This window comes from Camelus ferus, chromosome 12 (genome assembly GCF_009834535.1).
Source record: "Camelus ferus isolate YT-003-E chromosome 12, BCGSAC_Cfer_1.0, whole genome shotgun sequence".
Taxonomy (NCBI): Eukaryota; Metazoa; Chordata; class Mammalia; order Artiodactyla; family Camelidae; genus Camelus; species Camelus ferus.
In genome coordinates this window covers 10,138,721-10,149,009 of record NC_045707.1, presented here as the reverse complement: position 1 = coordinate 10,149,009, position 10,289 = coordinate 10,138,721, and the positions used below count along the sequence as shown (strand labels likewise).

Below are 10,289 nucleotides of genomic sequence, written 5' to 3'. Positions count from 1 at the left end.
TTGCAGGCGCGGCTACCAGAGCACCGTCTCATGTGCACTGAGTGCCCAGGAGTGCCGTGCCTGGAGCGCCCCTCAAAGACACGATTCTGATAAGTCCAAGTCTCCCCCACTCTGTTCCTCCTACACGGGACACAGAAATCTCTCAAAAGGAAGCTCAGCATCACTAGCCACCTGAGAAACGCAAATCAGCAGCACAATCAGATGCCACTTCACAGCCAGGAGGATGGCGAAAGTTTGAGGATAACTAACGTGCTGGGGAAGATGCAGAGAAACTGAAACACTCGTACACCACTGACGCGAGAGAAAACTCCTGCCCCTCTCAGGAAAACAGCCTGGGAGGTCTTTCAAAAAGTCAAATATTCACCACATGACCCTGCGATTCCACTCCCAGGGATGTACCCAGAGAAATGGAAACACACGTCTACACAAAAGCCTTGCAGAGCATTATTTCATAAGAGGCAAAATGTGGACAGTCCAAAAGTCCATCAGCTGATGAACAGATGAATCAAATGTCCCGGCCATACAATGGAACATTAATTATTGGGCCATAAAAAGGAACACTCCCAACGTGGATGAACCTTGAAAACGTCACGCTCAACATAAGAAGCCAGTCAGCCAGGACCCACATACAATTCTATTTACGTGAAACGTCCAGAACAGGCAAATCTACAGAAACAAAAAGTCAATTAGTGGTTGCGAGGGGCTGGGGAGGAGGGGCTGGGGAACCACTGCTGATGAGAACTGGGCTTCTGTCTGTGGTGGTGAAAATGTTCTAAAACTGACGGTGGTGATGGTCGTACAAGTAGATGAATATATTAAAAACACTGAATTGTACGCTTTAAATGGGTGAAATGTACCGTGTGTAAATGATATCTCTAGACAGGTGTTCAAAGAGGAAGGGGTGGGAGGGGGAGCGAAGGTGGGAAGGACCAGGACGGTCGCCCCGGGCCCAGGTACCAGGCAGGTGGATGCGCCGTCGGGGGAGGCCCAGTGCAAAGGCCTCAGCTGACCAACGTCACCCAATAAACCTTTAAACAGGTCCAGGTCCACTTCTGCTGCCCCGAATAGCAGGTCTGGGCTGCCACCATCACAGAACCAAACATTTCAGTACACTTCTTGTGAAAATGATGGCATCTTATCATCCTCCAAACTAAGAACTGAAACTTAGGAAGGCCTAATTTGTTACCAGCAGGCAATAGCGGAGACCACGAGCTGTGTCTTCTGGGTCCAGTCCGTGCACATCCTGGTGACCACACAATCGAGCAGCCAGGAGGAACCCTCAGATGGAGGAACAAATGAGTGAGAACTGAGGAAGCATCACAGCTTCCAGCCCTGTGATGTAACAGAGGCTCACACCCAGGGAGAGGGCTGGGCCCACACAAAGGACAGGACAGCGCAGGACAGGCCAGGGAGGGGCAGGCAGAGGGGTGCCCCAGGATGTGCCCTGAAGAGGACCCCAAATAGGAGGACCTCCCCGAGAGCCCCGAGTTCTCATAAAGGTCACCTCTTCTGCATAAGGGACAGGGAGACTCCATGAAAATGCCCCCACTGGTAAGGGGAAGAGAGACGACAAACAAGGGGTAAAGCTGAGGTTTAAAGCGGTAACTGGGTGGGGCGGTCCGAGGCAGACGGGTCAGAGATGAGGACAGATCCAGGAACGGCCAAAAGAGAGCTGGGTCCTTGGGCCCAACACCGCCGCGTCTGGATTCCGTTCAGGCTGCTTTACACCGCAGTGCAGGAAAGGGTCTTAAAAACTCAGAATCAAAGGCTGGCTGAGGGCCTGCTTATGGACAGCCAAGCTCTGAGGCGTGGTCCTCACTGGAGAGCCCACAAAATGGTGATGTCTTGAACAGTCACGAACGGCCCTGAGTCCTGCTTCACTCAAGTCGCTCAGCAGACGCTGGCTGAGCAGCTGCCCCAGGCCAGGCCCCACACGGGGGCTGCAAAGGCGCCAGGGAGCCGGTGACCGCCTGCCCCCAGGGTGCTCCCACAACGGTGCACAGTCACTCAGATACAGGTAAGCGCCGCAGAGGGAGAAGGAAGGTGGAGACGGCACAGGGCACAGCGCAGGCGCCAAGAAGGGAGGAGTCCGGAGTCCAGGGTCGCATGGCTCCAGGTTGTAACAGTAAGGCCACTCCCTCCTGCGTATCCTGGCGAACTTCCATCCGGTGTGAACATGCATCCCCCTTGACCACGGCACCGGCTCTGAAACAAAACTGATGGGACTACACCAGGAGAGTTTGTTTTGTTTTTAATTAAAGGTTAATTAGCAGCGGGTAACAATGGAACTGAGCGAAAGAGTGAAGAGTGAGAGGAAATAAAAGTACAGAAAAGAACCGTATCCAAGCTGCAGTGTCCTAAGCATCATAAAGCAAATGAAGAACTCCATGAGCACATTCACGACTAAACGCCTCCCTGTATTTCAGACACACGAAGCCAACAGGCAGCCCCTGCAGTCAGCTCCAGCCGACAGCTCATCGACCCCTTCTCCATGCACAGGCATCGCTCACTGTCTCCTTCGGGCTCCACAGCAGTTTCCTGAAATATGAGCTAAACTAGCGACTGATTTACCATTAGACTCACCCTAACATGTAGTGATGCTCCCCAGATTTGTCAAATATGTTCAGGGGGGTAAGTTTTCCAAAGAAATTCACTTTAGAGGGCTTTGGAGGAAAATGAATGAAACACCATGACTACAACAGTAAACAATGCCGCCACCCCTCCGCCCACTGCGTGGTCGGGAGGCAGGCAGACGCACGGCCCCACAGGACCCAGACCAGAGGCCTGGCAGCACCGCCTGCCCCATCCCGGGGCTCGCAGCAATCTACTGTCCCCTCCGGGCCATGAGATGCCTGCAACAGGGACTAGGATCTCGTCTCCTGTCACACTCAGCACACCTGAAACTAACCCAGTGTTCTACATCAGTTACATCACAATAAAAGTGCAAAATATGAGTAAGGGGGTGGGGAAGGCTTTTGAAATTAACATGGAAAAGTCCAGTCCTACCAGCCCGGCAGCTGGCCGTCACCCCATCACCAAGCCCCATTTCCCGACCTCCCCTCCCTGCTGCTTCTGCCCGCCTCCTTCTGCCACACAGAGCCTTTCTCCCATCTCTTCCCGGTTCCCTGCCAGCCTATCTGGACACTCCTCAGACCCCTCAGCGCATCCAGAGCCCAGTCCCCAACTCTGCCTTCCCCCGAGGCTGTGGGCAATGACGCTCTCCCTGACCGTAGTGACCTTCCCTAGTTAACGCTTCTCAGATAGCTGCCTCTAGGCTGAACCACTGCCAGCTCTCGGCCACAAACTCACCACCCCACATTCATGGGTCCTGCACAAAAATCAGCTGTGCCCCAGCTGCCCCGCCTCCCACCCACCACTCAGCGTCCCACCCTCGGACAGGACCTCACTCCACAGTCACGCAGGAACAACATGGCACATTCACCCTGCCTCGTGCAGCTCCTCCCACCCTCTTCCAGCCAGCGGCCTCCTGGCTCTCCCCGGCCACCTGTGCCACCGAAGACCCACCTGCTGCCCCCAGTGCCCCTCTCCTCCTGACCCCGTCATCCACTCCTTCTGTGACTTCATCCCCCAAGACCTCACCCAACTGGCTGGCCTCGCCGCCTGCAGACACACTTACGTGACAAGAGAAGCGGTGCACTGAGCGCATCGAGGGTCTGCCTCCAGCCCCCAAGGTCCACGGTGATGCCCAGGGACCCCTCCCCTCTGCAGACCCCATCCTCAGCCCTGCCTCTCCACGCCCGCTGTGCTCGTGTCCTCTGACAAGCCCGCACACTGCCGAGGGAGGAGGCCGAGGACCAGGAGCCCACCCGGAAGGAGGAATCAAACATCGTTTGTCTCATCTGCCTGGAAGCCTTAGAGCCAGCAAGACGGAGTCTATGCTTGCGTTTAGTAGAAGTGTTCACTGAAAGAAGGCCCATCTCAACCCTGCAGCGAGGTGTACAAGGAGCAGGCACAGAGCGTCCACACGGCACACTTGAGAACTGTGTCAAGTCGGGCCCCAGCGGCACAGCCCAAGCTCAAGTGCGCAGCCCGTGTGAGAAGGAAGCCGGCAGACCGCGGACATGCCAGCGGCTGGGCGCACAGCAGGGCTGGAGCTGGCCCTCTGGCAGTGCCAGTGAATGCCAGACCCTGGGAGGAGGGCCCCCCGAGGAGCACAATACCCAGGAAGGCCCACGGGGAACAGAGCTAATGCGGTTGGGAGTCCAGAAACACACGGGGCAGTGTAGCCAGAGGGCTCTGCCCTGCACTGAGACGCCCGAGCTCAAAGCCAGCTCGCTCCCCGAGGGGCCACGGGCCTGGGGCGGAGACGGCCTCCTCCCTGCGGTTCGGGCAGAGCGCGGCTCCCAGCCTGGCGGCGTCAGTATCAGTAACAGCACCTCCAGCCCCGAATTCTCATCACTGTGGTCAGGGAACCCAGCTCCGCTCCTAGCGGTGCTACACGTGCCTCCGCCACCTCCAGTACTTGGCCTGGGACTTCCATGTTAATTCCCAGAAAGAGGAAACAGCCTTTCAGACTGAGGAGATGAAAGGACCAGGGATGCTCAAAACGAAAGGGCCCTGTAGCCCGGGGCCCAGAAACGAGAAGAACCCAGGCTGCTGCGGCCCCGCTGCCTCTTCCCTGCGGACGGAGCGCCTGGGTGAACCTAGAAGGAGCTGCTCGTCTCCCTCCTGAAGATCCCCCGACAGAGGCAGTCAACGTGCAGGAAGCGGGTTCCCAACCCCCCGCCTGGGACCCAGTCTGTGCAGTCTGTGCAGGACCACACGGCACCCCCGCAGCTGTGAGCACGCAGCAGGTTGTGTGTAAGGAGCCTGGCACAAGGGACGTGCTCAATAAGCAGGTGCTGGTAGGACATGTCACTGCGAGGCCGGCGCCACCTCCATTTCAAGGCCCCGCCTCCCATCTGGGGCACAGAACCAACACCTGCCCCTGGGCGGGGTTGGCAGGCTCCCCCCAGGCCGGCAGGCGAGTCTAGGCTCCCAGGGCCGAGCACAGCGGTGGCCCCGCATGCCCGTGTCCCCCGCACACCTGTCTGCAGGAGCAGGGAGCAGCCCAGCACCTCCAAGGGGGGCCCGCGGCCCCCATAGGGTACTTGCTGGACTGAGGGATGGATAAGCCAAGGAGGAGCTTGACAAAGGGCCCACTGGAGAAGGCAGGGAGGGCCGGTGTCACGCCCCGGCCCAGGGTCACTCGGCCACTGCCCTCTCCTCACTGCCCACGGGTTTGAAAACAGGAAAACAGAGACCTGGCCTCCCAGCACACGTTCTATTCGTTTCCACACACGACCTCTGACCTCGCCTTCACAATACTTAGGGGACTGAAATACTTCCTCCAGCTCTCATTTCAAAAATCTTTTAAAAAGCAAAAACCAAATCCAAAATCATCAGGGATTTATTTTTCAAAAGTCACTTTTGTCCTCATCTGAAATTATCCTCAAAGAGTCCAGGTCTGCCACATCAGACAAATACATAAGAGGGAAAAAAAAGACTTCACTTCAAATTTATTTTTCCAAAGTGTTTCCAGACAAAATAAAAGGCATTTAATAGCACAAAACGCAACCACTAAAAAGCAAACCAGTAAAACGGTCTGTGTATTTAGCGAAACCCCACCCACGGGTGCGTCCCTGGTGCTCAGCACAGCAAGACCCTCTCCACTCCCACAAAACAGAGTCACCGCCTGAGCACGGATGCCTGGGCTCCTCGCAACACAGAAAAATAGGAAAAAATAGACACTCAATCCACACAGCCGCTCCAAAAACACGAGCAAGGAAACAAGCACAGGTTTATACAAACACGAGAGAGCGAGCACAGGTGGGCCAGCAGCTCAGAACTCCTGAGAAGGGAGGCGGGGCCTCCACGTGGCTCAGGGACCGAGAGGACTCAGGACACAGGGAGACCCTCTGAGCTCAGTCCTTCATCCCACAGCACTGAACACCCTTGCAGATATCACGGTGAGGGCCCAGCCTGCCCACGAAGACTGGCCGAGGCTCCTACCCACCTGCAAGGGCAGGACTCTGCAGGGGCAGGCGTGGAGGGCTCCTGCAACCCCTGCCCACGCGCCACGCCCCCAGCATGCTGCGCTGACCCCTCCACCCGCCCCGGAGAGGTTTCCTGTGGCCACCGTAACAAATTAGCACAAACCTAGTGCATCAAAATACACATTCATCATCTCAAACTTCTGGAGGTCGGAAGTCCGGCATGGGTCTCACCAGGCTGGAGTCCAGGTGTCAGTTGGCTGCACACATTTCTAGGGGGCGATTCTGGGGAGAACCCGTTTCCTGCTCGTCCAGGTTGCTGGCGGAACTCGGTTTCTAGTGGCTGTGAGACCATGGTCCCTGTCTTCCTGCTGCTGTAAGCAGAAGGCTGTTCCCAGTTCTAGAGGCTTCCATCTGCCCCTGCTCGAGGCCCCTTCCTCCACCTTCAAAGCCAGCAACCACAGGTCACATGGAGTCACTTCGTGTCCAATCTCTGACAGAAGAGCTGATGCGATTACGCTGGCCCCACCAGATAACCCAGGACCATCTCTCCATCTCAAGGTCAGCTGATTAGCAACCTTAATTCCCTTTGCTGTGTACCTGGCACTTCACAGGTTCTGGGGACGAGGACGTGGACATCTCCGGGGGGCTATTATTCTGCCTAGCACGCCCCATTTCTCAGGCCAGAACCCTGGGATCACCTCAACCCCCAACACCCCATCCCACAGCAAACCCTGCGAGTTCCGCCTGCGGCAGGGGCCCTGGACCATCCACCCCCCTCCACAGCCGCTGCTCTGTCTCCCCTCCCGCACCTGCTTCCTCTCACGCCCTATTCAAGGAGGAGGAACAGCATCAAGTATCACCCCTCGGTGCTTTCTCACGGCTCTTAGCACCAAGACCCAAATCCTCTCCAGGGCCAGGAGGCCTGCATGCTCTGGGCCCTGCTCAGCCCCTCCCCTCATCTCCCCCTCCCCACCAGGAGTGCAGTGACCCCCGACCGGCAGCTCTGCGTGGCAGGCTGGCCCCTTCCCCGGCTTAGGTGAGACCTCCTCCAGGAGGATGTGACCTTCTCTGGATGCGGTGCCCGCTGTTCTGCCCACATCACCGGACTGTGCCCAGCAGGCTGTTTATGTGCCATGTGCTCACCGACCCCCTCAGCCCGGCAGCCCCTGGGGGCCTCCTCTCTGCTCAGAACTCAGCACAGCACCGGGCACATCAAAGATGCTCCTAATATCGTCTGAATGACCATCCCCACAGCAGCTGCTCTCCTCCAGCTGACCGCCACGCAGGGCCGTGCTAAGGCAGTGGGGATCGGACCCACGCGGAAAGGCGGCCTGTGTTCTCACACCCAGTGCGCTGTGATCGCGTCATGGCATTTACAGGTGAGCACGGCAGGAACGCCAAGTGCAACTGCAGAAAGCGATGGCCCTGAGAGAGCCAAGCGAGCCAGTGGCCCGAGAAAGAACAGGCCGAACCTTCTCTGATTCTTATCGTCCACTTCCTGACTCTCATCAAGGTGCCATCATCTCTCACCTGGATGCTCACAGAGCCTCCTAACTGGTCTCCCTTCTCCTGCCCACGCCCTCTCAGCCCCCAGTCTACCTACAACCCGGCAGCCAAAGCCCGCCTGCTACACCAAAGGCAGGTCATGCCCCGCCTCTGCCAAGAAGCCTCCAAAGGCTCCCCCTTCACTCAGAATAAAAGACTGAAAGTCCGTGTCTTTCCTGGGACGAGACCCACCCACAGCGCCTTTCAGGCCGCGTGCCCCAGGACTCTGTCTCCCTCTCGGCTATAGTCACACTGGCCCTCGCCCTTCTCTCCCACAAACCAGAATCACTCCCAAATCATCCCAAATCAGGGCCTTTGCACGTGCTCGCCCCTCTGCCCAGACCCCCCTTTCCCAGCCACCCAGGAGGCCTGTTCCCTCACCTGCTGCAAATCTTGCTCAAATGTCACCCACTGTGAGGGCTCACCTGGCCGCCTGGTGACCATGAAACCCTCCCCACTGCACCTGCCCCCGTACCATCTATCCCACTTCTCAGCTTTGTTTTGATAGTAGATGTCACCTCCCGACAGTGACATCTTCTAACTCTCTCCTTATGTATTCTCTGCCTCTCCCACTCTGCTGTTAGCTCTGTGAGCAGAGATTTTGGTCTGTTTTATTCACTGATGTATCCCTAGCACCTGGAACCATCACTGGCACGTAATATGGATTAAATAAATATTTGCTGAATCAATAAATTATCAAACTCTCAAAGCCAGTCCAAGAGGCCTCTCTCATCCTCACCAAAAAGAACAGGGTTAGGCCAAGCAAGTGCCCTCCCATAGGTCACAGCCACGAAGGCCCAACACAACTCCCTCAGGTTACACACACAGAAACTGCCGGCCCAGGGGCACTGTGACCTGGAAAAGGTCACGAAGAGATTAACAGACAAAGATGGCTGAGACCCAGACCACCCAATTCCTAGTGAGAACGTCTTTCCACATCACACATCCTGCCTCATCCAGAACAGAAACTTCCAAGGAAGCATCAGCCAAACACATAACCTAAGGATCCGGGTGTGCAAGGGGGAGCGGCTCTGCGAGCAAGACCACGCCTCACGCAGTGTGAGGCCCTGGCCGTCACCTACTCTCTCGAGGTTAATCTAGAAAGGAGTTCGGATCAACCACCACTCACTGATTCTGCACTAACGATGCAGCGATGAGTAAGACACCCTCCCTAAACCTGCAGAGCTTGCTGTCCGGTGGCGAAAACAAGCACATCCCAGCAACAGTGAGCGTGATGCACAAAGGGGCACTGTCGTCCAGACGGCGTGAAAACAGGCAAGGCTTTACAAGGAGGTACCCTGGAGTGAATTTTTTTAAATGTTTGCAAAGTAAGGCAGGCAAAGGAGAGGGGAGGGAGGGAAAGAACATTCTGGTCAGCTACGAAAGCCTGAAACTGTACAGCATGTACCCCAAGGAACCTACAAGTCCATCAGCACCACTGAGGGCAAGGCTCAGCACAAGAAGGGGCAGGAGATGGGGCAAAAGAGCTGAGTGGGATCGGCTTATAACGGGCCTTAGATATCACGCAAAACCACTTCTCAGCACGACGCTTTGGGGAAAACAACTAACAGGCTCTAAATGGAGCCTACCTCAGTGTCACCTGGAGCATGGGTTCCGAAAAGTCTAAAACAGGAGGGTGACAGAACACTAGCCCAGCACCAAGGACAGCGCCAGGGAGATAGTAAACGCTCGCTGAACGTCACCATCATTGCCATAAGGAGTTATTACTGAGGAATTAATCGTTGTAAAGGACTGCGCCACATCAAAGTGCCTTTAACAGCCCCGCATGTTGCAGTGGGTGTGTTCCCCCTCCTCTGAGGTTCTCTGGGTTGAGGTCCACCCTTGAGGAAAGGTAAACAATCCCAGGAACCCCCGGAAAGAGTCGCACAGCCACCGGAGCCTGTGAGGGGCCCTGACAGCTCCGCGTTTGCGTAGTTGAAGACTAGGCTAGTGACCGCCAGTGGAAGGTCACCAACTGAGAGGAAAATGGGCACCTTCGCAACACCTTCTGTAGCCCCAACAGCAGCACAGCCAGCGATGAGGCCACAGGAGGCCAGGGTCACGCAGCGGCTGTGCAGGCCTTTCCAGGGAGAGGGCCACCCTTTCCTCTCTGCCTGCCCTTGGCACGGACAGCCTCCAGGAGCTCTCCAAGACGCAACTTTAACTCTGAAACTCACCCGGGAGCTGCTCTCACAGATGCTTAAGACACAGCCCAGCACCAAAACCAAAGGAGAAAGAAATCCTGTCTGGTAATGCAGGATTTCACAGGACAAAGTTGAGGACAGTATAATTTTCCTGAGGCTGTCATAACAAAGTACCACAAACTTAGTTTAGCAGCTTAAGACAACAGGAATTAATCCTATCCCAGTGCTGGAGGCTGGAAGCCCAAAATCAAGGAATCAGCAGGGCCAGGCTCTCTAGGAAGTCTCTAGGAGAGGATCCTTCCTGCCTCTCCTAGCTTCTGCTGGTTGCCAAGAATCCTCGGCATTTCTTGGTCTGTAAATGCATCACTTCAACCTGTCTTCAGCTCCACATGCCTTCTTCCCTAGGTCTGTTTCTCTGCATCCAAATTTCCCTCTTCTTGTAAGGACGTCAGTCATTGGACCAGGGCTCACCCTAATCCAGTATGACCTCATTCCTCAGTTTAACTTGATTACATCAGCAAATACCCTATTTCCTAATAAGGGCACATTCAGAGGTTCCAGAGACCCGAATTTACAGGGGGCGGGGGGAGGCACTACTGAACCC

The 10,289-nt window shown here is 56.0% G+C and overlaps 1 protein-coding gene across 9 annotated transcripts in view; it reads right to left on the bottom strand.

Annotated features, from left to right (window-relative positions):
• The window catches only part of TBC1D22A (TBC1 domain family member 22A), a 242,286-nt gene that overhangs the window by 230,413 nt on the left and 1,584 nt on the right, over nt 1-10,289 (bottom strand). The gene's annotated exons all lie outside the window — the stretch shown is intronic.